Source organism: Ipomoea nil, unplaced genomic scaffold, assembly GCF_001879475.1.
Source record: "Ipomoea nil cultivar Tokyo-kokei standard unplaced genomic scaffold, Asagao_1.1 scaffold1932, whole genome shotgun sequence".
Classification (NCBI taxonomy): domain Eukaryota; kingdom Viridiplantae; phylum Streptophyta; class Magnoliopsida; order Solanales; family Convolvulaceae; genus Ipomoea; species Ipomoea nil.
The window spans coordinates 3,614,348-3,641,874 of record NW_017618360.1 but is presented as its reverse complement, the minus strand read 5'-3'; positions in this window follow the sequence as shown (position 1 = coordinate 3,641,874).

The following is a 27,527-nucleotide window of genomic DNA, read 5'->3' as shown; positions in this document are numbered from 1 at the left end:
TTGTGTAATTAACTAATAATCCTAGTGCCAGGTAGCACTGTAATTATAAATTAAGCAACGAAAGGTTGTTGTGAGTTTATAATTTAAAGCAATAAAGATTGCTTTGGAATCGATGCGTTAGTTTAGAAGCAATGATTCATGCTTTGTGTAGCATGTTTCGTGCTTCATTACTAAGCACTGATTCATGCTTCAATTTCGGAAGCACTGATTCGGGTTTGTGGCCTTTCAGTCAAAACCGAATGGATTCGTGAGGGCTAATCTGTTAGCACCTACGAGATGTGTTAGTGTGTAACACATGTGTATTCTTTAAAGAATAAAAAGAGAAAAACCAAATTAATCATGGATTAATGCGGTTACGAACAATCGATGTGGTGAAAAAAAAAGAAACACATATTGGTGATTTCAGCGCAAGCGTTAGTGTCGTACTCGAGCGTACGGTACGGTATTCACCTCAATCAAACGTTGTTGCCGAACATAAAATATCAAGACGTTGATAAGTTCGGGTCTACCTCAAAGTATGAAGGGTGAGACAACACTTTGGACAAGTAAATACCTTTTAAATAAGGTTGCCCACATGAAATTCTTACGAATTGTGGGTACGTAGGAAGTTTGCTACTAATGCCCGAAATGTGGAGGTGTCTTGCCAAAGGTGTGTATTGGTTCTTAGTACACGAGTCCAAGAGTTTGGATGTACATAAGAACACGAAAGATTGATTCAAGAAATTCATCGTTCTTGGAAGATGTATTTTTGTGAAGGATCAATAAAGGACCTAGCACGTTGAAAGGAACTTTCGGCGTAGCTATGGTTGAAGGGTGTGAAAGAGAACCCGAGCTCAAAGCTAGACGTAGCAAGAAAGCTAGGATTGAAAAATCCTTTGGTCCATATTTTCTGACGTACATGTTAGAGTGTGATGCGCACAATCTAACTTGTTTACTAGAAAAGAAATTGGATTTTCTGACATGGTTGTTAGAAAACGAGCCTCGAACGCATGTAGAAGTGGTGACTTCTACAGATGGACCAACCCGAGAGAGGCTATCGAGAGTGAAGTAGATTCTATCTTAAAGAATCATACTTGGAACTGGTTGTTCTTCCTCCAGGTTGTAAAACCTCGGGATCCTAAGTGGATCACTAGTCGGAAGACAAAACCGGTTGGTCATATTAAAGTAAAATGGCCAGGGTTGTAAGTGTAGATTACATGCAACGTGAGTGCCACGGTTACTTCGATATGTATTCTCTGGTGATGAGAATGAAATCCATTAGTATGACACTTGCCATAGCCGTCTAACGAGACTTGGAAGTTCATCAAAATGGATGTGTTGCTTTCTTAGTAGACATGGAACGACCTGAGGGTTTGTGGTTCCACGATGTGAAAAGAAAGTGTGTAATTGGTGAGATCATTGTATGGTTCGAAACAATTGCCTTAGTAGTTGGCATGTGAGGTTTTGATCATGCAGTGATGACCAACGAGTTTAGTATAAACGAAAGTGAAGGCGTGTCTACGTATTGCGTACGATGGACGGTGAAATCACTGTTTGTTTATACACGATAAACTCAACGTGGGTAGTAACGATCAAATGATCAATTCTACCAGGAACATGTTAAATTCGAGATTTGACATGAGAGGTGTGGGCTTAGCAGATTTAATCTTTTTGAGATTAAAATTGTGAGAAGACCGTATGGTCTCGTGTTAAGCCAATCTCATTGTGTTGATTAAATCCTTGCAAAGGATGTTAATCAAGTGGCTTGGACACCGTTAGATACTAACGTACAACTAGCCAATAATCACGAGTATTGTACTTCTCATGGAGAACACATTCAGATTATTGGTAGTTTAATTGTATCCAATGGGTTGTACTAGGTCGGACATTGCCTTTGCGGTTAACGAACTCGGTAGACATACGAGTAACCCTAGTGTTACGCACTAGAAGGCAATAGTGGAAGTTATTAGATACTTATGTACGCTTGTGACTTTGGACTGCACAACGTGGGATATCTAGCCGTACTTGGAAAGTATAGCACAGATATCAAAGGACGCTAAGTCCATCAAATGCTACGTCTTTACGTAGGCCAGTGCAGTCGGTTGGACAGAAATTCTTGAAATGAATTTGTGATAGCTAAGATCCGACGGGATCAAAGCTGAGATCCTTACACTCGTGTCGCGAGCGAGTAGGCCGAATGGCTAAGCCATTATTTCGAGAATGTTCCTAGTGGTGAACTCGTACCTCCAATTTGTGTCCGTTGTGATAGTCAAGCCAAAATTGGTTAAGTACAGAGTTAAATGTGGAATGGTAAGTCTAGACTTGTAAGTCGTAGATATAATACCATTAAACAATTTCTCACAACGGGGGTTATCTCTATTGACTACGTGATGTCAAAAGATAACGTAGTGGCCGCTAACTCGCTAACCCGAGGGTAAGCAAATGGTTGTGGAAAAATTGGAACGAGGAATGGGTTTAAAGCCCTTGGACTAACAGTTCTATAGTGGATACCCAACCTAGCTAGCACCTAGGTTCAATGGGACAACTAAATTATGGAACGAAGCGTGTCACTGTGGGGGTCTCGGACTTCCTACCACTCCTCGTTAGAAACAGTGACTCCCGCACAAGGCTAGCACGTTGGTGCTTTAATGATTCGAATGTCGGTTGACATGTGTGAGTATGCGGGATACTCGGAAAAGAATCACCTATGTGAGAGAGAAGTGAGGGTCGCTTCAAAGGAGAATTGATGGGCACAATTCTTCACAAACTCTTGCAGAACCAGGACGGTGACCCACGACCAAAATGGGCACACTCATGAGAACAGAGCATGGTTGGGAGGTTCCTGTGTGAGATATGTCATCGTCTACACAAACGGCAGTCGGTTCAAAGACATCGCGTTCTACCGTACAACCAGTAGAGTAAACATATCTTTACAAGGGAAGGTTCAAAGGGTATAGTGATCCCTACCTATCCTATGCAGGGATCGACCATTGAACACAGTTTGTTTCCGATTTCAAAATACCCTGAAAATCAATTTTCATTCATGTGGGGGATTGTTGGAAAAATAGTATTAAAATGATGTTTTGAGTGATTATTTTGTGGTACAAATATATGTGGAATCCACTTCCGATTTGGGTCGGGTCAAAGTGAATTCGGGTTCTTCGTAATGAGACGAAGAATTTGATATAATGTACGCTCAAAATGAGTAATAGGTGAATGAGAAATTGATTCTCAAAGTGGACCTATTTGAGAGAAGTCAAAAACTTAAGTTTAGATGCTAATTAAAAATTAGCATTTTAGTATCTTTCGTTGCATTGCACGAAAGTCTGTGTTAAGCTTAATTGTTATGGTTAAGCTTTGATAGCTTAAAGGATGATTAAGCTTGAAAGGTTTAATTAGTGAATTGGACAAAACTTGAAGGCTTAGCTTAATATCTTACTTTCGTGTTATGCCCTCATGCATTGGACACGAAAGTTGAAGGATGATTAAGCTAATCTTGAAGGCTTATCTTATACTTCCGTGCTATGTCCTCATGCATGGACGAAAGTTGTGCACGAATTGTGCTTAAGCTTTGGATTCCAAAGCAGCTCAATTCGTGCCGCACCGTTTCGGTACTTTGCGGACCATTCGGGTGTGGTTTTCGGTCCCAATTCGTTAACCTTTCGGATTTGTACGGATTTCTCGGTCACTCAGATATTTGAAACGGGTCGCTACAATCGGTACGAATTAATCGGATATTAAGTTCGTGACCGTTGATATTATTTCGATAATAAGTACGACCGTTTCAAACGTTATAATTCAATTTTTAAATTGAATTTATGTTGGTTAATGTGTCATGATGATGCTATTTAGTATCAATCTCCTATATAAACATGTTGTGGGAGCAACCTTTTTTAACACAATGTTAGAAAGAAAGTGAGAAACAACACAAGAACACACACAAAGAAATTCTCTTTTCCTCTCAAAATTCTGCTCCTACTCCATTCTTGAAGCTGTGTTTTGCCCGTGCTCTAGTTCGCCGGGTTCGTTCGTTTGGGTGCTCAAACGTCGAACCGTTGTACGTTTTATCCTGGGAAACCTAGGCCACAACGCTCCTAGCACTTTTGGGAGGTGGCAAATAAGGTTTTAAGGAAAGACAGACACTTTGCCTAACTCGTACGAATCTTTCTTCCTTCTCCTTCTTTCTTGTTTTGGATTATGCTCTAAGCAAAAATCCGTTCTTTCTTGTTGTTTTGGAATTATAATCTAAGGATTATATTTTCTTTTGGTTGATATATATTGGTATATCTTTTTCGTAGATATACATGTATATATAACCGTTGGGTCCGTTTTATATATATTTGTGTGTATATATATATATATATTTCGGATATATATCCAATAATATTTTATATATATTTCGTGTGTATATATATAAATATTATTTTACGGATATTAAATCGATTGTGGTTCATTATCACCAACACTATATACGTCATGTTAGGATGAATTTTAGATTTTTTTTTTTTTTTGGGAACTTTAATGATGTTAGAATAATTTTTCCAATAAAAAAAATAATAGTACAATATTTATAAAGTAATGTACAATTGTACCATTATAAAAATACAGACAAAAGATATTAATAGCATAATGACCTATACCCTTTCCAATAATGCAAAAGCATAATTAAAATATTGAGTCTTGTTTTAAATAATCAAAAGAAGTTTAATTAAATAAAAAAAAAAGGAAAAAAAAAGTTAACCTATATATATTTTTTTTAAATGCAAGAAAATGATTTTCAAGGTTCCTTATTTGTAGTCTAGTTATATAGCTAATTAATTGACCAAAATTCATGTTAAATTTTATATTGAGTAACAGACATTTTTGGTCCTAGACTTATAGTGGCACAGACAATTTTAGTCCTCCATAAAAAATTTTGCCATTTTATGGACAGACTTATTGTGACGAGGACATTTTTGGTCCTCCGTCTATTATGTCATTAGTTGACCATCTAAATGAGGGATATTTGTGTCAATTCAGCTTATTCTCCTTTAAAACAACTTCACCATCTGTAATCTTCCAAACTTTGTCCATCACCGTGATGCTCTGAGCCGACAATGTCTTCACACCGCACTTTCCTCATTGTATGCATCATTGAATACCCATACAACCGTGTTTATCATTTTTTTTCCCCATAATCACAGAACCAACCTGGTTCTTAAAATCCTAATTATTCCTGTGTCCTTACAGTGGCAAAAAGAACATCAGTTTTTTATGATCCAACAGTAGAGATTTAGAGTTGACACCTGTGATCAAGCACGGCATCTCTGCACTTAATGCCGTTGTAGTAAATCTGCAGCTTCTTAGCAACTTGCACAATGAAAGTGGAAGCATGTCTACAGACACGACCACCCATACAATTCAACCACGGTTGTTGACAACCTTAAAAATCGTTTAATGAACTCCACAAAGGAGTTCAAAGAGGTCCTCACCATTCGGACCGAGGTATATTGACCTCTCTTGCACATAACTTCAATGAGCCATTGATTTACACTGTTGTTTCTATTATTTATAGAATTATTTATTTCTCCTCATAATTGCTGAGATTGAATTTTCATTGCAGAACTTGAAGGTCGTTCATGAGAAGGGAAGACAACTATTTTCTTCAAATGCATCAAAAGAGTCCACTAATCCTTTCATTCACCAGCGCCCCTTAGAGTCCAGAGCAGCTGCTAGTAGCACAGCTCTGCATCAGTATCTCCCCCTCCATGGGTTAATAACTCTGCATTCTCATCTCAGTTACCTCTTAGGTATAGTAACACATGCACCTAAACTATACATTTATTATCCAGGTTTATGTACCTTATATATGTGGATTTTTATTTGCTTAAGGAGGAGAAGACACAAGGAAGTTATCCATCACCCTTTGACATCTCAAGATTGAAAATGTCCTGCTAAAATTTACCACCGTAGTTTCCTTCTCCCAGAGTCCTCATCGTTGTTTCATTTTGATCCTCTTTTCAACTCTGGCGAGTTCATTTTCTTCGACCACTACGATTCTTTGCCGCCGCCGCCGCCACCAGAATGTTCCTTTCCTCAGGAACTCGAATTCCAGACCCACTCGAAATGCTAGAAGCTCTATCACGACCATTTCCCACCGGAAATTACCCAGAATTGTTTCGGTGCCACCTTTATTCCGAACCTTCATCTACTCCAAGACTTGAAGCCTCCGCCGCCGCCATCTCCTTCATCGTCATTTCCGTAGGAGAGCCTTTTGCCTGAGCTCTCGAGTGGTTCCTTCATTACGTAATGTGATAGCGGGGAGACTGAGGTGGCAAAGAAGAATGATAGAGGAAAGTGGGGCGTGAAGACGTTGTCGGCTCAGAGTATCACAGAGATGAACAGAGTTTGGAAGCTTACAGATGGTGAAGTTGTTTTGAAGGAGAATAAGCTGAATTGACACAAATACCCTTCATTTAGACGGTCAACTAATGACATAATAGACGGAGGACTAAAAATGTCCTCGTCACAATAAGTCTGTCCATAAAATGGTAAAAAATTTTATGATGGACCAAAATTGTCCGTGCCACTCTAACTCTAGGACCAAAAATGTCTTTTATTCTTTTATATTGTATTTTTTTTAATATACTCTAACATATTCATAGTATATGTTCAACAATTATATATGCCACCTCTGTTTGGGATGACACTCGAACCTAAGACATTCTTTATGAAAATCAACGAGTAAATAGAGAATAATAAATAGTTAACAAAATTTCCATTACTAAAGTTTACACTAACAGAATGCGAGGGTATTTAGGAAAAGTAAATCACTTAATAGAGGGTAAAATATGAAAAATACTAGTGTGTATATATATATATATATATATATATATATATATATATATATATATATATATATATATATATATATATATATATATATCAATTATATGAACCGTTCATTTCAACAAATAATTAGACAAACATTTCTTTTGAATAAAAATTGGACCAACATTTTTTATTTCCTATTATATGTCTAACTTTATTGGCTCTTATTAGATTATTACTAGTATTTTCTATGCGCGATATGCAAAAATAAGTGCCCAACATTAGTGTTTTATATTAAAATCTTATATTTATTTAGATTTTAGATGTTTATATTATTGTAAATAATAATAATAATAATAATAATAATAATAATAATAATAATAATAATAATAATAATGTAAAATCTTTTTATAAATTTGATGTTTATATTTTAGGAAATAACTAACATATAATTCGAATATATAATGTTATTATTATTATTATTATTATTATTATTATTATTATTATTATTATTGAAAAAGATAAGAAAATATATGGTGGATGCATGTGCATTGCAACAATAGTGGAAAAGATAACGGAAGTTATAACGGTATGTAGGGGTATATTTGTCAAAAAAAAATGTATTGTACAACTCTTATAATATAATGTATAAAAACCGTAATGGGGTGTGGGGGGCCCTTAGGGTTGGGGTTTTGGAAGAATGTATAAAAAAAACGTAACAGAAGAATTGATATAAATGAAGGGTATAACTTTCAGTCACACTTATTAGGTTTTAGATTATATATAGTAGATTTAAAAATGAACCTTCAATATACTAAAAAGGGAAAAAGGATCAAATAGGCCCTCAAACTTTACATGAAAAGTCAATTAGGTCCCTAAACTTTTTAAAGTTACAATCAAACCAATCAACATTTTATTTTGGTGCAATGAAGCCCAAAAATTGGTTAGTGACACGTGATAGCAAGTCACTAGGGTTCCAGCAACTCTCCAACGACACTCTAGTCTAGTCTAGCGTCATTTCTGACAACAAAGCGACCAACAAATGGCGAACGGTCGTCGGTCGCCATTAAAGAGGGCGCTCGACTGACCATGGTGACCAAAATGTTACCGGAACGCTAGTGACATGCTATCACAGGTCACTAACCAATTTTTGATCTTCATTGCACCAAAATAAAATGTTGATGGATTTGATTACAACTTCAAAAAAGTTAGGGGCCTAATTAATTTTTCAGGCAAAATTTGCCTTTGCTTCTCTATGTACATGTTTGGTTGACACACCAACTACTCATCATGCCAAGCATGGCCTTTTATTGCCAACAGGAATTCCCTTGGGTGACTCCCCCCCCCCCCCCCCCCCCCCCCCCAATATGCAGTAGGTAAACATTGCATTGTAATCTTAGCCGGTAAAAAACTACAAGGAAGCAAACCAGTCTAGGCCCGTCTACATTTTGTTTAGGATGAGCAGAGAAACCTATAGAAACTAATCAAAAATATGCACTGGGTAAACATTACATTGTAATCTTAGCCAGCAAAAAACTACAAGGAAGCAAACCAGTTTAGGTTGCTCATAGCTAATCGGCTCAAACGAAAAAGGCAAATAGACCACTTTCACTAGGAAACAAACTTTAAGGGTGTGTTTGGAAACTAGAAAAATGACTCCTGAAAAATATTTTCTAGAAAATGAGTTATTTTCCTGAAAATAGTTTCATTTTCAGTGTTTGGTTACATTCTGAAAAACTGTCTTGATGTGTTTCGTTCAGTTTCTGGAAAATGAGTATAATTGTATAATTAAACATTTTAATTGTTTTATTTAGAATATAAAAGTATTTTTAATAATATTAAAAATAATGTTATTTATTTAATTTTTTTTAAACTATGGTTTCCAGCGGAAACTAGAGCTCTGGGTTTCCGTTGGAAACTAAGGTCAGACTGGATTCAAAGTGAACTGACTTGGTTTGTGGAAAATGACTTTCGTCAAATTTTGATGGAAGTCATTTTTGTTGGAAAAAATAGCTTAAAATGGCATAAAATGGCATGTTAAGTTGCTATTTTGTGGTACAATTATCAGTGGGGTCCATTTCCGATTTGGGTCGGGTCAAAGTGGATTCGGATTCTTCGTAGTGAGACGAAGAGATCGATATATTGTACGCTCAAAACGGATAATAGGTGAATGAGATATTGATTCTCAAAGTAGACCCATTTGAGTTGGAAAATGAAGGGGAAAAGTGGCTTTTGTCCCACATTGCTTTGGAATGAAGATTTTTCCCCCTTATATACAAGAGCTCTGTTGAAACTTGTAGAATTGTATAGTATAGAGGCTCTCTCGCGCCGGGGGGGGAGGGGGGGTGCAAATCAAATTCCAACTAGACGAGATTGAAAAAGGCTTGATTCAAGCCCGAGCTCGTGTGCGCCGGCACCCTGTGGGCACGGATATCATCCGGAAATTGGATGGCCTTGCGTGCTAAGTTATGCCAAACTTCGGTATTATTTTCCAAACACGCCACTTGTAATATGGCCGAAACATGTCCAGTACTTTCGGCCTTATGGCCGAAATGTCCTGAACAGGCCGAAAGTTTCAGCCTTTGGACCGAAACTGGGTAAGGTTGAAAGTTGAGACCGAACCCTGTACGCCAACGGTCTGGAACCCGAAAGTTCTGACTGTTATGGGGATTGAATTCATCTGTTACGAAATTAATATCCTATTAACTCCAATTTTGAATTCTGAGTTCAATTCCCAGGTAGTGGGCTGCTGTTATAGCTGTTGGAAGGCAGCTTTAATGTCATTTTTAATTGCCATAATAAAGGCTATTGGCTCCTTCAACCCTATATAAAGAGGGTAAAGGCAGTGGAGTTTGAACATACACAGAAAATAGAACACGAAAGTTCATCTTTTAGCCTCAAAACCTCTCTGCTTCTACTCCTTCTTTAGCTATATTGTGTTCATAGCCATTGTCTTGCTCGCCGGATTCTTTGTTTGAATGCTCAAACATTGAATCATAGCAAGTTTTATCCTGGGAAGCCTAGGCCACAACGCTCCTAGCATCTTTGGGAGGTGGCAAATAAGGTTTTAAGGAAAGAGTGCTCACTCGACTCTTGCAAAAACCCAACACCAAACACTAGCTTTTTTCCTTCATCTTTTCTTCACTTCTTTCCAGAAAATAATAGTCGTTTTTATTTGATTATTATTTGTTTTCCTACCAACGGTTATAACAGTCTTAAAACCTTATTTCTTGTTTTCCCGTTGGTTGTTTTCTCGAATTTCCTTGAAGAAATTGAGAACCCGGAGTTGCCAATCGTTAACAATGGGGAAGAAAATGTTGTTGAGAACAACAATGGAGGAAATGGCTACAATGTTGCTAATTCCCAAGCTACACCAGTGAACGTTGGTTCACAAGATGGTGGGAGCACTGAGGGATATATTCCCATGTCTCGGGTACCTTCGGTACCGAGTGGTTCGGCTGAAAAGCTGGAGAAGTTCACCGGTGTTGGTTCGAACTTCAAGAGGTGGCAACAGAAAATGTTGTTCTACCTAGCAACTCTCGGCTTGGCGAGGTTCTTGTCCGAGAAGGTTCCCGAGTTGAAGGAACAAGATGCACAATCCGTGATGGCAGTTGGCTATTGGAAGGATTCGGACTTCCTTTGCCGAAACTACATCCTGAATGGATTGTGTGGCATGCTATACGATGTATATCGAAAGATAAGCACATCAAAAGCGTTGTGGGAAGCTTTGGATCATAAATACCGAAGTGAGGATGCCGGCTCAAAGAAATTTGTGGTTGGCAGATTCCTCGACTTCAAAACGGTTGATTCAAAGACCGTGCTAAGTCATGTAGAAGATTTGCAATTAATCTTTGATGAGATCCATGATGAGGGCATGGTGCTGAGTGAAGCCTTCCAAGTGGGATCTGTGATCCATTTGTTGCCTCTAGGTTGGAAGGACTTCAAGAACTACCTTAAGCATAAGCGAAAGGAGATGAATCTGGAGGACCTGATCCAGCGACTCAGGATTGAGGAGGGGAACAGGACGAATGATAGGAAAGTTCCTATCGTTGTTGGCGCTAAGGCCAACGTTGTGGAGCACGGTAAGAGCTCCAAGAGGAAACAGAAGGACAAGCGAAAGCTAGGTCCGAAAGGTGGCGTTACCAAGAACAAGTTTCCTAGTGACTGCTACAATTGTGGCAAGCATGGCCACAGAGCATCTGAATGCAAGGCTCCAAGGAAGAAGAACAAGAGTTCTGAAGCCAATGTTGTTGGAGATAGCAATCAGAAAGAGGTCGAGATTAGCCTTTCGACTATGGTGACCGAAGTGAACCTCGTGGGCTCAAACCCTCGTGAATGGTTCATTGATACCGGTGCAACCAGGCACTTGTGTTGCAACCGAGAGATGTTTAACACCTTTGAGACCGTTGAGGGTGAAAAAGGTGTGGATGGGAAACTCTGCTCAGTCTGCTGTGGAAGGCATGGGCAAGGTGGTTCTGAAGATGACTTCCGGGAAGGAACTGACGTCGAACAACGTGCTGTATGTTCCTGAGCTGAGGAAGAATCTTGTGTCTGGCTCACTGTTGAACAAGCATGGCTTTCGCATGGTGTTCGAGTCAGACAAAGTAGTTTTGTCCAAGTTAGGGATGTTTGTTGGTAAATGATATGTAATTGATGGGCTCTTTAAGCTCAATGTAATCCCTGTTATCAATAAAAGCAAAGTTAATTCTGTTTACTTGCTTGAGTCTTCCAGTTTGTGGCATGGTAGACTAGGTCATGTTAATTTTAATTCTATGCGTAGATTAATTAGCATGGACCATATTCCTAACTTTCAAATTGACACAAATAACAAGTGTGAAATTTGTGTTGAGGCAAAACTAACGAAAGTACCTTTCAAATCGGTTGAAAGGGAAACTGAACCACTAGAATTAATCCATAGTGATTTGTGCGATTTTAGATCAATACAAACGAGAGGTGGTAATAAGTATTTTATCACATTTATCGATGATAGCACACGATACTGCTATGTGTATTTGCTTAAGAGCAAAGATGAAGCTGTTGATAAATTCGTTCTTTATAAGAATGAAGTGGAAAACCAACTTAATCGGAGAATTAAGAATGTTAGAGGCAATAGAGGTGGTGAGTACGAAGAACCTATTGGTGACTTCTGTGCAAGTGTAGGTATAATACACGGACGTACGGCACCTTACTCACCTCAATCGAACGGTGTTGCCGAACGAAAGAATCGTACATTGGAAGATATGATGAATGCGATGCTTATAAGTTCGGCCTACCTCAAGATGCGTGGGGTGAGGCGATCTTGACAAGTAATTACCTTTTAAATAAGGTACCCGGCAAAAAGCTCGATAAGACTCCTTATGAGCTGTGGAACGGTAGGAAACCTTCTTACCAGTACCTGAAAGTGTGGGGGTGTCTTGCCAAAGTATTGGTGCCAACACCTAAGAAAGTAAAGATAGGTCCTAAGACGGTGGACTGTATCTTTATTGGCTATGCACATAATAGTAGTGCTTATCAGTTCTTAGTACACGAGTCTAATAATCCGGATGTACACGAGAACACGATAATAGAATCAAGGAATGCATATTTTTTCGAGAATATATTTCCTTGTAGGTCCAACGAGGGACCAAGTACGTCAAAACGAACGTTTGACGAAACTATGGATAATGATAGTGGGGAATCTGAGAAAGAACCCGAGCTCGAGCCAAGACGCAGTAAGCGGGCGAGAGTTGAAAAATTATTCGGTCCTGATTTTCTAACTTACTTGTTAGAGTACGATTCGGGTACTCTAACTTGTTTATTAGAAAATGAACCCGATTTTCTATATTGTTTGATAGAAAACGAGCCTCGAACGTATGTAGAATCCGTGACTTCTACGGAAGGACCAATGTGGAAAGAGGCTATAAAAAGTGAAGTGGATTCTATCCTACAGAATCACACTTGGGAACTTGTTGATCTTCCTCCGGGTAGTAAACCCTTAGGATCCAAGTGGGTCTTTAAAAGGAAGATGAAACCGGACGGTTCCATCGAGAAGTATAAGGCTAGGCTTGTAATCAAGGGTTACAGGCAACGCGAGGGCCTCGATTACTTCGGCACGTATTCTCCCGTGACGATAATAAACTCCATTAGGATGATACTTGCCATAGCCGCATTGCGGAACTTGGAAGTTCATCAAATGGATGTGAAAACCACTTTCCTAAATGGCGAATTAGATGAGGAAATCTATATGGAACAACCCGAAAGGTTCGTGGTTCCGGGCCAAGAAAGGAAAGTGTGTAAGTTGGTTAAATCGCTCTATGGTTTGAAACAAGCGCCTAAGAAGTGGCACGAGAAGTTTGACCATGCGATGTTAACTAACGGGTTTAAAATAAACGAAAGTGACAAATGTATCTACGTTAAGGAAACGATAGACGGCTACGTCATTCTTTGTTTATATGTCGATGATATTCTCATCGTTGGTAGTAATGATCGGATGATCAAGTCTATCAAGAACATGTTAAACGCAAGATTTGACATGAAGGATATGGGTTTGGCTGATTTAATCCTCGGGATTAGAATCATTAGAAGACCTCATGGTCTCGTGTTGAGCCAATCACATTATATTGACAAAATCCTTGAGAAGTTTAACAAGGATGATAGTCAAGTGGCTAGGACACCATTTGATACAAATATTCACCTAACCAAGAACCGCGGAGAAGGTATTTCACAAGTGGAATATGCTCGGGTTATTGGTAGTCTGATGTATCTTATGAGCTGTACTAGGCCGGATATTGCCTATGCGGTTAGTAAACTCAGTAGATATACGAGTAACCCCGGTTCTATGCACTGGAAGGCAATATTAAAGGTTATGAGATACTTGAGGTATACTCGTGATCTTGGACTGCACTACGGGAGATATCCCGCTGTACTTGAAGGGTATAGCGATGCGAATTGGATATCTGATATTAAGGACTCTAAGTCCACGAGTGGCTACGTGTTTACACTAGCCGGTGCAGCCGTTGCGTGGAAATCCTCTAAGCAAACTGTGATAGCTAGATCCACGATGGAATCTGAGCTAATAGTCTTGGACAAAGGTTGTGAAGAGGCTGAATGGCTACGCCATTTTATAGAGGATATTCCTAATTGGGAAAGATCGGTACCTCCAATATGTGTGCATTGCGATAGTCAAGCCACAATTGGGAGAGTACAGAGTCATATGTATAATGGTAAGTCTAGACATGTGCGTCGTAGACATAATACCATTAGACAACTACTCACAACTGGTGTTGTCTCGATTGACCACGTAAAGTCAAAAGACAATATAGCGGATCCGCTGACCAAAGGGTTAGGAAGAGAAGTTGTGGAGAAGTTGACACGAGGAATGGGCCTAATGCCCTTGGACTAAAAAGTTCTATAGTGGATACCCAACCTAGCTGGCATCTAGGTTCAATGGGACAACTAAATTATGGAACGGAGCGCGTCACTGTGGGGGTCTCGGACTCCCTACCACTCCTCGTTAAAACAGTGACTCCCGCAAGAGGTGAGCATGTTAATGCTTTAATGATTCTTGAGTATGCGGGATACTCGAGAAAGAATCACCTATGTTAGAGAGAAGTGAGGGTCGCTTCAAAGGAGAATTGTTGGACACAATTCTTTAGAAACTCTCGCAGAACCAGGAATGGTGACCCACGACCAAAACGGGCACACTCATGAGAGCAAGAGCATGGTTGGGAGATTCCTGTGTGAGATATGTCATCGTCTACACAAACGGCAGTCGGTTCAAAGACATCGCGTTCTACCGTACAGCCAGTAGAGTAAACATGTCTTCACGAGGGAAGGTTCAAAGGGTATAGTGACTCCCTACCTATCCTATGCAGGGATTGACCGTTTGAACACAGTTGTTTCCGATTTCAAAATACCCCGAAAATCAATTTTTCATTCATGTGGGGGATTGTTGGAAAAAATAGCTTAAAATGGCATGTTTAGTGGCTATTTTGTGGTACAATTATTAGTGGGGTCCACTTCCGATTTGGGTCGGGTCAAAGTGGATTCGGATTCTTCGTAGTGAGATGAAGAGATCGATATATTGTACGCTCAAAACGGATAATGGATGAATGAGATATTGATTCTCAAAGTAGACCCATTTGAGTTGGAAAATGAAGGGAAAAAGTGGCTTTTGTCCCACATTGCTTTGGAATGAAGATTTCCCCCCCTTATATACAAGAGCTCTTTTGAAGCTTGTAGAATTGTATAGCATAGAGGCTCTCTCTCGCGCGTGCGAGGGGGGGGGGGGGGGTGCAAATCAAATTCCAACTAGACGAGATTGAAAAAGGCTTGATTTAAGCCCGAGCTCGTGTGCGCCAGCACCTGCGGGCATTGGCTGGCCCCTGAGCCGAAACTGAACAGCAGCAGCAAGTTTCGGCCTGGGTAAGGTCGAAAGTTGAGACCGAACTGAACAGTAGCACCCAGGTCGAAAGTTGAGACCGAACTGAACAGCAGTAGCAAGTTTCGGCCTGGGTAAGGTCGAAAGTTGAGACCGAACCCTGTACGCCAACACCCGAAAGGAGTAAGGTCGAAAGTTGAGACCGAACCCTGTACGCTAACACCCGAAAGTTCTGACTGTTATGGGGATTGAATTCATCTGTTACGGAATTAATATCCTATTAACTCCAATTTTGAATTCTGAATTCATAGCTGTTGGAAGGCAGCTTTAATGTCATTTTTAATTGCCATAATAAAGGCTATTGGCTCCTTCAACCCTATATAAAGAGGGTAGAGGCAGTGGAGTTTGAACATACACAAAAAATAGAACACGAAAGTTCATCTTTTAGCCTCAAAACCTCTCTGCTTCTACTCCTTCTTTAGCTATATTGTGTTCATAGCCATTGTCTTGCTCGCCGGATTCTTTGTTTGAATGCTCAAACATTGAATCATAGCAAGTTTTATCCTGGAAAGCCTAGGCCACAACGCTCCTAGCATCTTTGGGAGGTGGCAAATAAGGTTTTAAGGAAAGAGTGCTCACTCGACTCTTGCAAAAACCCAACATCAAACACTAGCCTTTTTCCTTCATCTTTTCTTCCCTTCTTTCCAGAAAATAATAGTCATTTTTATTTGATTATTATTTGTTTTCCTACCAACAGTTCTAACAATTTTCCTCCAAAATAGTCATATATTTTCCCGAGTCAATGAAAAATGATTCCTATTAATTTGATTTTCATGCACATCCAAACACTAGAAACTCATAAAATAATTTACATAAATCATTTTTCTGATTTTTAAACACACCTTAAATTTTGTGATTGCCAACCCAACAACCAAACCAATTTAGTTAGGGTCCATCCCATTTTGACATTTCGTACTGCCACAACCCCACCTGACTTCGCAAATTATGCAGTGGACTCGTGTCCACAATGCATTGTGGACACGAGTCCAAAATGACATCGTTTTTTAGGAAAAACGCGTCATTTCAGTTTTAAAAAAAAAAATAAAATTATTTTGTCTCACCGTTAACGGCGTTATTCGTTTGTGCCATTATGAATGTACAGTTATGGGATTATGAATGTACAGTTATGGAATTATGAATGTACAGTTATGAAATTATGAATGTAAGTTATAAAATTATGAACACAGAGCTCTGACATTATGAACTTACAATTATGAACATATAGTGATAAAATTATGAACATAGAGCTCTAAAATTGTGAACATCGAGCTTTGAAAATTATGATTTTACAGTTATTGAATTATGAATGTACAGTTACGGAATTATGAATGTACAGTTATGCAATTATGAATGTACAGTTATGAAATTATGAACACAGAGCTCTGACATTATGAACTTACAATATGAACATATAGTGATAAAATTATGAACATAGAGCTCTAAAATTGTGAACATAGAGCTTCGAAAATTATGAAGTTACAGTTATTGAATTATGAATGTACAATTACGGAATTATGAATGTACAGTTATGGAAGTATGAATGTACAGTTATGGAATTATGAACATAGAGCTCTGACATTATGAACATATAGCAATAAAATTATGAACATATACTCTTATAACGAAGCGGTCTGAAATTAAAAAAAAAAAAAAAAAAAAAAAAAAAAAAAAAAAAAAAAAAAGAAAAAAAGAAGGAGATAACAGTGCCTAACGACACTGTTACCCGTGTCCAGCATGCATGCATGTTGGACACGGGTCCATAGCATAACGATTGACCTGACTTACTCCCCAGTTCAACCTGTCTGAAACCTCTCCCCATTATTATATTGTATACTTATGTATTATTTAAGAGAAATTTATAATACCAATCATAAAAATACCAATTGATGCACGCAAATGAAAAATGATTCAAGCATGTTTATCAATTCCAAAACTTTATAAATATACTTCCGTTAATTTTTTTCTAGCAATCAACTTTTTTACCATTTCTTTTTAAATACTACTGAGTAAGGTACAAAAAGTCAACACCACCTCCGCTAAAATTCGATCTCATAACCTTCCATATGAGAGAATTACTACATGCCATCTGAACACAAGGTGTTGACTTTTTACCATTACTATCGTAGAATTTCTGATTAAAAAAAAAAGTGGTTCATTAATGCGACCACGTCAAAAAAGCATTAGGGCATCCAATCCGATCCGTACCATATGCACGCAACTAGCTAGCTACCCAAACTAGCTTCATTGAATGATTATCCCTCGCATCCACGATAACCCATCAATTAATTAAGCATGTGAATCACCTTTTTAATTATATTACCATCACATAGACTCTCATTAATCATCATCAACTCTACATACTTTTACGATAAAAGTTCAACATTGGCGATAAGTTGCAATTTTAGCCGTCTTCCCCCACCCCCAATAAACTTTTATTGTTTTATAATATGACGCTAATTATTACGTAAGTATAAGGAAGATTATTCTAACTAGCAGTGGTCATGAAATAGTGATTGATAGATGGTATACTAGGGCTTAATTGGTCAGTTCGTAGCGATCAGTCTATCTTTGTCAGTAGGAACTGGTTGGACCATTGGCCCTTAATTACAACATGATGTGGATGACCTTCAGACGTCAGGAGACAATATAAATAAGGCGAGGCTCGCAACCAACCGGTCTTATGCGCACAGAACCCATTATTTAATACTGAATAGGAATTCGTTTCCTAACTTGCATGATTCAACGTACCCATTCCTAGGGTAAAAAGGCTCCCTTATGGCTGGAAACTTTAGGAATCAGTTTCCATTTTAAACACTAAATCCTCTTGTATAAAAACCCAAACAACATACTTATTGCATTACTCTTCGTTTTGCAATATTTTCCTATCAATTAAACAGTTGTGTTGACAATTGATTAGCCAAAAATCATAAAACCAACGGTACGGTGATCAAATGACCTACGTTAAAATCCAAGATAAAAAGAGGTGTCATATATGGTCCACAAGAAAATTATGTGGAGTGTGCGTATAATGTATATATATTAAGAGTTAATACACATTTTAGTCCCCCAACTATTAAATGTTGCATAATTTAGTCCCGAACTTTAAAAATTATCTAATTTAATTGTCTGACTTAAAAAATCTCACTCCATTTGGTCCTCCGTTACAAAGTCATCCAAATACTGTTAATTTGAAAGACAAAAAGGTCAATCCACATTCTAGAAAGCCACACCCTCTTTGCATTTTTTTTTTTCTTCGGCATTCCTGTGTTTTTATCGTGGATTGACATTTTCGCCCTTCAAATTAACGTTACTTGGATGACTTTTGTAACGAAGGACAAAATTGAGTACAATTTTTCAAATCAGAGGACTCAATTGAGTAATTTTAATTTCAAAAGAGTAAATTTCAATTTTGGTCCACTCACTATTGGGATTTTATTAATTACAATCCATGACTTTCAAAAATGTTAATTTAGTATCTTAACTATGTAATTTTCATCAATTTTGGCGACGCCAGTCAAATTGCCAGCCAAATGTGACCAAAAAATTTTAACTCACCAATTAATCTTAAATGGAAGGGGCAAAATCATCATTCAATGAATGGTCCGAATAGGGAAAGTGATATTTTTTGTATAATAGGATCCAACATTAAAGATCCAAGGGTGGAGGAAGTGAGAGCAACCACGTGATGGCTTTCCACGTCAATCAGCGACGGGTGATGCCAATGCATCGACTGACTCCGCCGCACCAGAGAGTACGCCGCCTGACATTTCCGGCACACTCTTTTGCTTCGAACTGGCACAACCCATTATTTCTTCACACACTCGTAATGCTCGTTGCACGATATGATGCAAAAATGGAAGAATGATCAGATTTTTTTTTAAAAAAAAAATTAAAGTAAATTACAATAAGTTAATTATTGGTGAGTTAAAATTTTCCGGTCACATTTGGCTGATAATTTTGTTGACATGACCAAATTGATAAAAATTCATAGTTAAGATAATTTTTTTTTTTTTTTTTATGAGGAAGGGGGATATACCCTACATAATATACACACTACTTGCCTCAACCAAAGTTCGAACCCATCACCTCTTATTTAGGGGAGCAACCCGATACCAGTGAACTACAAGCCACTTGGTATAGTTAAGATACTTAATTAAGACTTTTGAAAGTCGTAAATTGTAATTAACAAGACACTAATAATCAGTAGACCAAAATTGAAATTTATTCTTTTCAAAATTTAGGACTAAATTATAAAATACTTAATAATTGAGGGAACAAAATAGGTATTAACTCATATATTAACATTTGGATGTTGACTCTACAGTTGTGAGGAGTCAAAAGTGATGATGAGAAAATTCGAAATGAAGGGCGTGGGAGGAGCGGCTAGCGGTGGGGGCGGCCGCCAGTGGAGGTGGTGGTGGAAGGCGGGGCCCGCTGCTATGTGAACATACGGTGCACACCACATTTTTCACAGAATATTATTATTAAGCATTTAAGCTCCTGCCTCGCCTGCATTTTTATTTTATTTTCTTTTCTAATCAACGCACGCAGCTACCTACGTACTTTCATTTTTATTCTACCACTAATTTAGGATTTGGTATGTTTTTCAATAGTTCTGCACATGATCATTTTAATTTGTTGACTTTGTTAGGTTTAAAGCGCAAATTATTCTGTTCGAGTCCACCTTAGAATTGATTACTTTATTTTATATTAACATTGTGAGCATATAGCCATTAACGTGCAATCCAACTATGAGCTTAAGCTTTTAGTTGAAATGGAGCACATGCTTCAATTTGGCATCAGAGCCAGACCAAAGGTCATGGGTTCGAATCTCAACGCCACTCGTAAGCGACTACGGTTTACTGGTCCACGTGTTGGTTGGAATCCACCGTACACGTGAGGGGGCGTGTGAGCATATAGCCATTAACGTGCAATCCAACTATGAGCTTAAGCTTTTAGTTGAGATGGAGCACATGCTTCAATTAACATATATGTAATTGATTATCTTGTTTTGTGTTCACAAGTTTCTTTTAAATACTGTAGTCACACAATATTAACAGATTAGGATTTGATGACCATGTATTGTATTTGTATATATATCAAACAATGGAATTTATAATCTTGAAGATATAATTCCAACCAACATACATACAAGATAAGGGATTTAATTGTTTGAAACATAATCCAACTTACTTGAACCAATAAGACGAGAAGGACTGAAGATGTGCCTCCAAGCACATGGACAGAAATTATTAAAGATATTGAGGGCAGGTAGTTAGTACAAGTTGAGCAAAACACTCTTTCCTTAAAACCTTATTTGCCGCATTCCAAAGGTGTTAGGAGCGTTGCGGCATAGGTTTTCCAGGATAAAACGTACTACAGTTCTAAGTTATGAGCACTCAAACTTAGAATCCGGCGAACTATAGCGTGGGATGAACACAAATAGCAAGAAAGAAGAAGAGCAGGGATTCGAGATGGAAATTCTCCTGCTCAACCACGGATTTGATTTGCACCCCTTACTCGTAAGAGAAAACCTCTATGCTATACAAGTCAATATATCTTAGAAAGGCTCTTGTATAAATAGTGGTGCAAACTTACTTCACAAACCAATATGGGGCAAAAGCTTCGTACAAGCCTTTCCACCTGATAGTACTAATACCCACGTGTTAGCGGTCTAAGTACTGAATGAGAACAAGTAGTAGTAATAAAGGGTATTTTATTAATAAGAAGGTGACTTAATACAATCTAAATGGCTATTCCGAGGGCCGACTGACTGCGGTCGGGCAGCTCTGTAAATAGCCTATTGATCGTTCCAAAAGTCCCCCTCACCGTAGCCGCCGTGGATATTTATAGCCTTTGGCCGGAGACAAACCTCCGGCCTACCGGCATGTAATCCACGTAACAACCACGCGTCTCCACCCGGCAAGCCTTCTTTGTCAACGTATAACATTGCCACGTGTCTTTCTCTAACGTCTCTGTCTCTTTGTAAAGTAAAGGCACGATGACCGGGTGATAACATCGATCGGGAAGTCTATCAGTCGGGCCCGACCGCCTTGTTACAACAATGTACGACCCAAAGTCCTTTTACGAACTACGAGAAGAGCCATCTTATGTCGGTCGGGATATATCCTACCACTACCTTTATTTTCCAACTCTAATGGGTCTACTTTGAAAATCAATTTCTCATTCACCCATTATCCATTTTCAGGGTACAATATATCAATCTTTTCGTCTCACTACGAAGAACCCGAATCCACTTTGAGTCGGTCCAAATCAATAGTGGACCCCACTAATATTTGTACCACAAAATAGCCACTTAAAATGTCATTTTATGCTATTTTTTCAACATATATTTTTTCATAAGGATGAAATTTCCATTTAGTAAGAGAGGGAGAGAGAGAGAGAGAGAGAGAGAGAGAGAGAGAGAGAGAGAGAGAGAGAGAGAGAGAGAGAGAGAGAGAGAGAGAGGGACATCTAGCAATGCAAAGGCATATCTTCTACAAATTATGTTCTCACCAATTTCCCAGGATTGAAATTACGTTGCCCTATAAACTAATGTCACAAAGCAAGGTAAAGAAAAAAAAAAAAAAAAAAGGTGACAATTTGAGCAATTTAAATTTTAATTAACATGTCAAAATCTTTCATTTATACTACGAGTCAATTTAAATGAGATGAAACTGAAAACAAATTATATAATTTTTAACGCATTTGGCATTAATTTTCTATTCCAAAGTTGATTTTAGATATATAAAACACAAATCTAATAAGGGTAAATAAAATTAGACATATAACGAGAACTAAAAAAATGTTTGTTCAATTGTATTTTCATACAAACTAGATTTCAGGATTGATTCCTTTAGATTTGAAAAATTTGTCGAGCTTTCAAGTGTTTTGTTGGTTGGGCGAATCAGATTGAAGGTAGTGTAGGTGCATCATTGGATCCAATTAGCTTAGCCCTATCCCGGATATAAGTAAAAGAGATTCGCCGATATGATTTTACATCTTCTCTATCAATTCCTTTGGTATATTTTCAGTATTCAATTTGTGCAAGTAATGCATATTCATTCTTGTCACGCTATTCATGTTTGCAACTCATACAACAAAGCCAACACCTTTAAATTCAATATAATTATGAAACTGAAAACAATAATCACCCAAAAATAAAAATAATATTGTTGACCTATTTTATATTCAAAATGTTCATTCATCTTCACAAGATTATTAAACTCGTTTCTTGAACCCGTCACTTTCATTCCCTCTCACGAGACTTAGCAACGAGTTTTTAGCACCTGTTAAACCAGCCTTTTGATAATGTGCACTGGAAGGCACAACAATGTATATAACAAGCCACAACATTATGTACTCGAAGGCAAAAAATAATGCACCTGAAGACGAAAAATATGCACTTACATACAAAATTAACAAATTGCTATCGCGTTTTTTTTTTCTTCATTCTGGGCGGTTGATATGGATTTAATCAATTGCTGAGCTTTAACACTATTTTTTACCTGAGAACTCCTTCACATATGATCCGTTATATATATATATATATATATATATATATATATATATATATATATATAAACTTTACAAATAATCAACTTTAAATATTAATAACAGAGTATTAAAATTTTACAATTGGTCAAATACAAATTATATATGGTCCACCGTCTACATAACGTACTCTTGCCAAGTAGCTTGTAATTCAATAACACCTCTATGACTCTATGACTCTCCCAAATATGAGCTCACGAATTCGAATCTCAGTGACTACATTATAATAGGGTTAATAGTATTCAAAAAATAAGGTGCACTTCATCTCCTATTTTTACTAGCTAGTCTGAATATAACTTATATATAATTTGAACAAATGAACTTCGTTCAAATCTTTCTTCAATAATTTTTGTCACACATGTATGACATTAACACCCAACTCGGTAGTTTTAAAAAAAATCACTTCTTTTTCAATTGTCGTTTTACAAAAATAAGAAAAAAATTGGGATTAAAAAGAGAATAGGAAAATGATTGACAGGTTGAATAACATTTGTCAAAATAGAATAAAAAAATGAAGAATAATATACAGAATAAAGGCACAACAATGTGTATTCGAAGGCAAAAAATAATGCATTTGAAGACCAAAAAAAATGCACTTACATACAAAATTACTAAATTGCTATCGCGTTTTTTTAAATAAAAATTTCTTCATTCTAGATAGTTGATCTGCATTTAATCAATTGTTAAGATTTAACCCTATTTTTTACCTGAGAACTCCTTCACATATGATCCGTTATATATTTGTATATTAAACTTTTAATATTAATAACAAAGTATTAAAATTTTACAATTGGTCAAATATAAACCATATATGATCCACATAACATGCTCTTGCCAAGTAGCTTGTAATTCAATAACACCTCTTTGGCTCTATAGTTTTCCTGAATATGAGTCACGGGTTCAAACCTCGGTAACTACATTATAATAGAGTTAATAGTATTCAAAAATTAACGTGCTCTTTATCTCCTATTTTTACTAGTCCAAATATAACTTATATATAATTTGAAAAAATGAACACCGTTCAAATCTTTCTTCAATAATTTTTGTCACACATGTATGCGATTAACATCCTAATCGGTGAGGTTTTTTTTTTTTTTATTTTTTTTTTATTTTTTATTTTTTTAAATTCATTTCTTTTTCAATTGTCGTTTTACATAAATAAGAAAAAATTCGGGATTAAAAAGAGAATAGGAAAATGATTGACAGGTTGAATAACATTTGTCAAAATAGAATAAAAAGATGAAGAATAATAGAATATAATATACAGAATAAAGGTTATTCGAGCGTGGAGAATATATAATTATATTTTCAATTGGCTCGATCTAGTGGCGTAAATTTCTAACAGGCCCTGTTTGGTAAAATGACGGTTAACTGATAACTGTTTGCTGTTAGCTGATTGTATTAATTAGAAGGTATAAATAATTGATAATATTAACTGATTGTAGAAAAAGTGTTTGGTAAATTAGCTGTTAGTTGATAGCTGTTTGGTATAATTTCTTTTTTCAAAAAGCTAATTAAAAAAGTTGCTAAGAGTAGTTTTTTTAATTTTAGCATTTTGGAGTTGCAAAAAGCTAATTAACGAAACATTTATATTGATATTTTAACTAAATCAAACAATTAATAGTGATCAAATAAGCCAAAATTGATCCATAGGTCAATTTTTTACCAAACAGGCCCTAACCTTTTTGTTTTTGTTTTTAGCGAAGATGATGTCATGTGATTGCATCCGTTCAACGCGTAACGCACCGAGGACGCCAACCAAAATTGCGTTTAGACATCACTTCAATTCAATTCCTATTATATACTCACGCACCTATCTGTGAAAGTCGGACGAAGCACACAAAATATGCTCTTTTTCTTCTTTAATACAATAAATAAATACAATTTTATGATATCAAAAAATAGGTAGGGATGTTTGTTAATTGGATCATAGTCATACTATTCGTGCTAAAAATATTTTGCTCTAACCTTAAAATCTCAAGTCATCTGATATTTCAGTTAGTTCAAATGATATTTTTGATGTTTTAAAATTAACATGTGAAACTTTTAATTTAACTCTAATGAATAAGACTTGAAATTGAAATTTTCATTATGAAAAGTATTTTTATGTGATCAGAGGCTTAATTAAAAACATAATGTATTAGTTAATTCAAATTACAAATCTCCACATTCAAATTTAAAAATGGGTCAACGACCTTGTCGTCTAGTGACACGAAATGAATCTTTTAAATGGAAAGTCATGGATTCGAATCTCATGACATTGCAACATAATTAATAGTACTTAAAATAAAATTAAAATAGCAACATAAAATTTAAAAATAAAGTTCAAACAATGTCATTATTCATGAATTTAAACATAAAGTTCAAACAATGTCATCATTCATGAATTTAAACATGCTACATAATTAATGATAGCATAGATTATTCTCCCTCGACATTTGAATATTTTTCAACTGCAGCTCCATCACCTTTAGAGGGTGTTTGCCTGTTTGGTAGCCAAAAAAATGTAAACTTTATTAAAAATGTTAAAAGTGGAGAAGTTATTTCTAAGTTTGGTGTAATTTTTTATTTAGAAAAGTTTGGTTCAATAAAAATCTAATTTCGTGATATTAAAAAAAGTAAGGAATAATGTTCAAATTGGCCACTGAACGTAACCTGAAAATGCAATTAGGCCACTGAACGGAAAAAAAAAAAGTGCAATTAGGCCATTGAACACTCAAAAAAATGTGCAATTAGGCCACTAAACTCTCCAAACGTATGCAATTTTACCGGATAACAGGTTACCATCAATTTTAGCAGGTTACCTGCTTACGTGGCAGCTTAGTTGGCATCTTTAATAATTTTTAAATAATTTTTAATAATTAATTTTAATAATAAATTTTATAAAAAATTGGAAAAAAATTAAATAAAAAATAAAATAAAGTTTTTATTTTTAAATTTTTTTTTTAATAAAAAGTTATTATTAAAATTTATTAAAAATGCCAACTCAGCTGCCACGTAAGCAGATAACCTGCTAAAATTGAGGGTAACCTGCTATCAGGTGAAATTGCACATTTTTGGAGTGTTCAGTGGCCTAATTGCACTTTTTTTCGTTCAGTAGCCTAATTGCATTTTCAGGTTACGTTCAGTGGCCAATTTGAACCTTATTCCAAAAAGTAAATTCACCTAGAGGAGGTAGGATTCTTTTCCCTGTGACTCAAATCTACTAAATTTATTCAATTACGTCTCTCTCAACACTTTTTTATATACACATTGTTTTGAATTTTGAATGTCCTTGTTGCATCCAAGAATCTTTTGACATATGATTTTTTAATTTATAAGCTATTTATCAAATTCTCACTTATTTGTTATGATTTTTCTTTTTAATGATTGTATTTAGAAAGGATATATAGAGATTTAAAAAAAAAAAATTTATATGAAAGGTTAAATAAACCAAACAATTTAATTAATTCTCTAGGTAATTTAATTATTATGTTTCCAAAGTAACACCAAACATGTTAATTAATTTTTCCTACAAAATTATTCCCATCAAATACATTTTGACGGTAAATATGTTATCGAAGTATATTTAAAAATGAGTAACAAGTAAGTTGTGAGTGTATGTCAAGAGTGTTGAGTACAAGTTTGTGAGCGTGTCCCCCCTGTTGTTAGATGGGGTCAGCCTTTATATTAGTATTTACGATTACAATATTAATGGACACAACAACCTCCAAATAAGTGCAACGACTCCCATCACTAAGTGTTGTGCCCCCTTATTAATTGTTGTGCGTTCCTCTTCATAACTTCTGCTTGTTATGGGTCGGTGCTCCAAATAAGTGTACTGTTCAACATGCTCTCTGCTTGGCCATTACTATTTGATTGTGTTAATTGCTTTGACTCCTTTAAGTTAGAACAATAGTACCAAGTTGGGCTAAGTACCTTGTCCAATGATTATCTTATCACATTTAATAAAAATATTTTTTTAATAATTTAATTAATGGGAAAGTACCAAATGTCATCTTAGCTTAACCTAAAATGTTAATCATGCCACATCTTACCTGGTTTTGGAACATCAGGCTTATTTGATCAGTCTTTTTTTTTTTTTTTTTTTTTAAATCTGTCTAGAGTTTGTCGTCTTTAAATCCTTTAAATTTTCGGTATGGTCCACAGAGCTTTGTGGAACATGATTCAAAAATGGCGTCGTTTCTTTAAGTAAAGAAACAACAGCGGTTACATTTTAACAGATCTCATATTTTTTTTTATAACAAAATTAAACTACAGTGTATCTAAACTGAAATTGTCCCGCATATTGTGTTTATATTATCAAATGAAACAGTAATTGAATTGAAATGATACTTTAGTTGTGTTGAAATGAAACTGAATAATATGTCTCACATATTGAGTGTATATTGTCAAATAGAATTGTAGTTGAATAGAAATGATATTGTAGTTGTGTTGAAATGAAACTACATTGTATATAAAATGAAACTGAATAACAGTTTCACATATTTGAGTGTATATTGTCCAATGAAATTGTAGTTATATCGAAATGATATTGTAGTTGTGTTGTAATGAAACTACAGCGTATATAAAATGAAACTGAATAACAGTTTCACATATTCGAGTGTATATTGTCCAATATAATGAAACTGTAGTTATATCGAAATGATACTTTGTTGTGTTGTAATGAAACTATAGTGTATATAAAATGAAACTGAATAATAGTTTCACATATTTGAGTGTATATTATCCAATGAAACTGTAGTTATATCGAAATGATACTGTA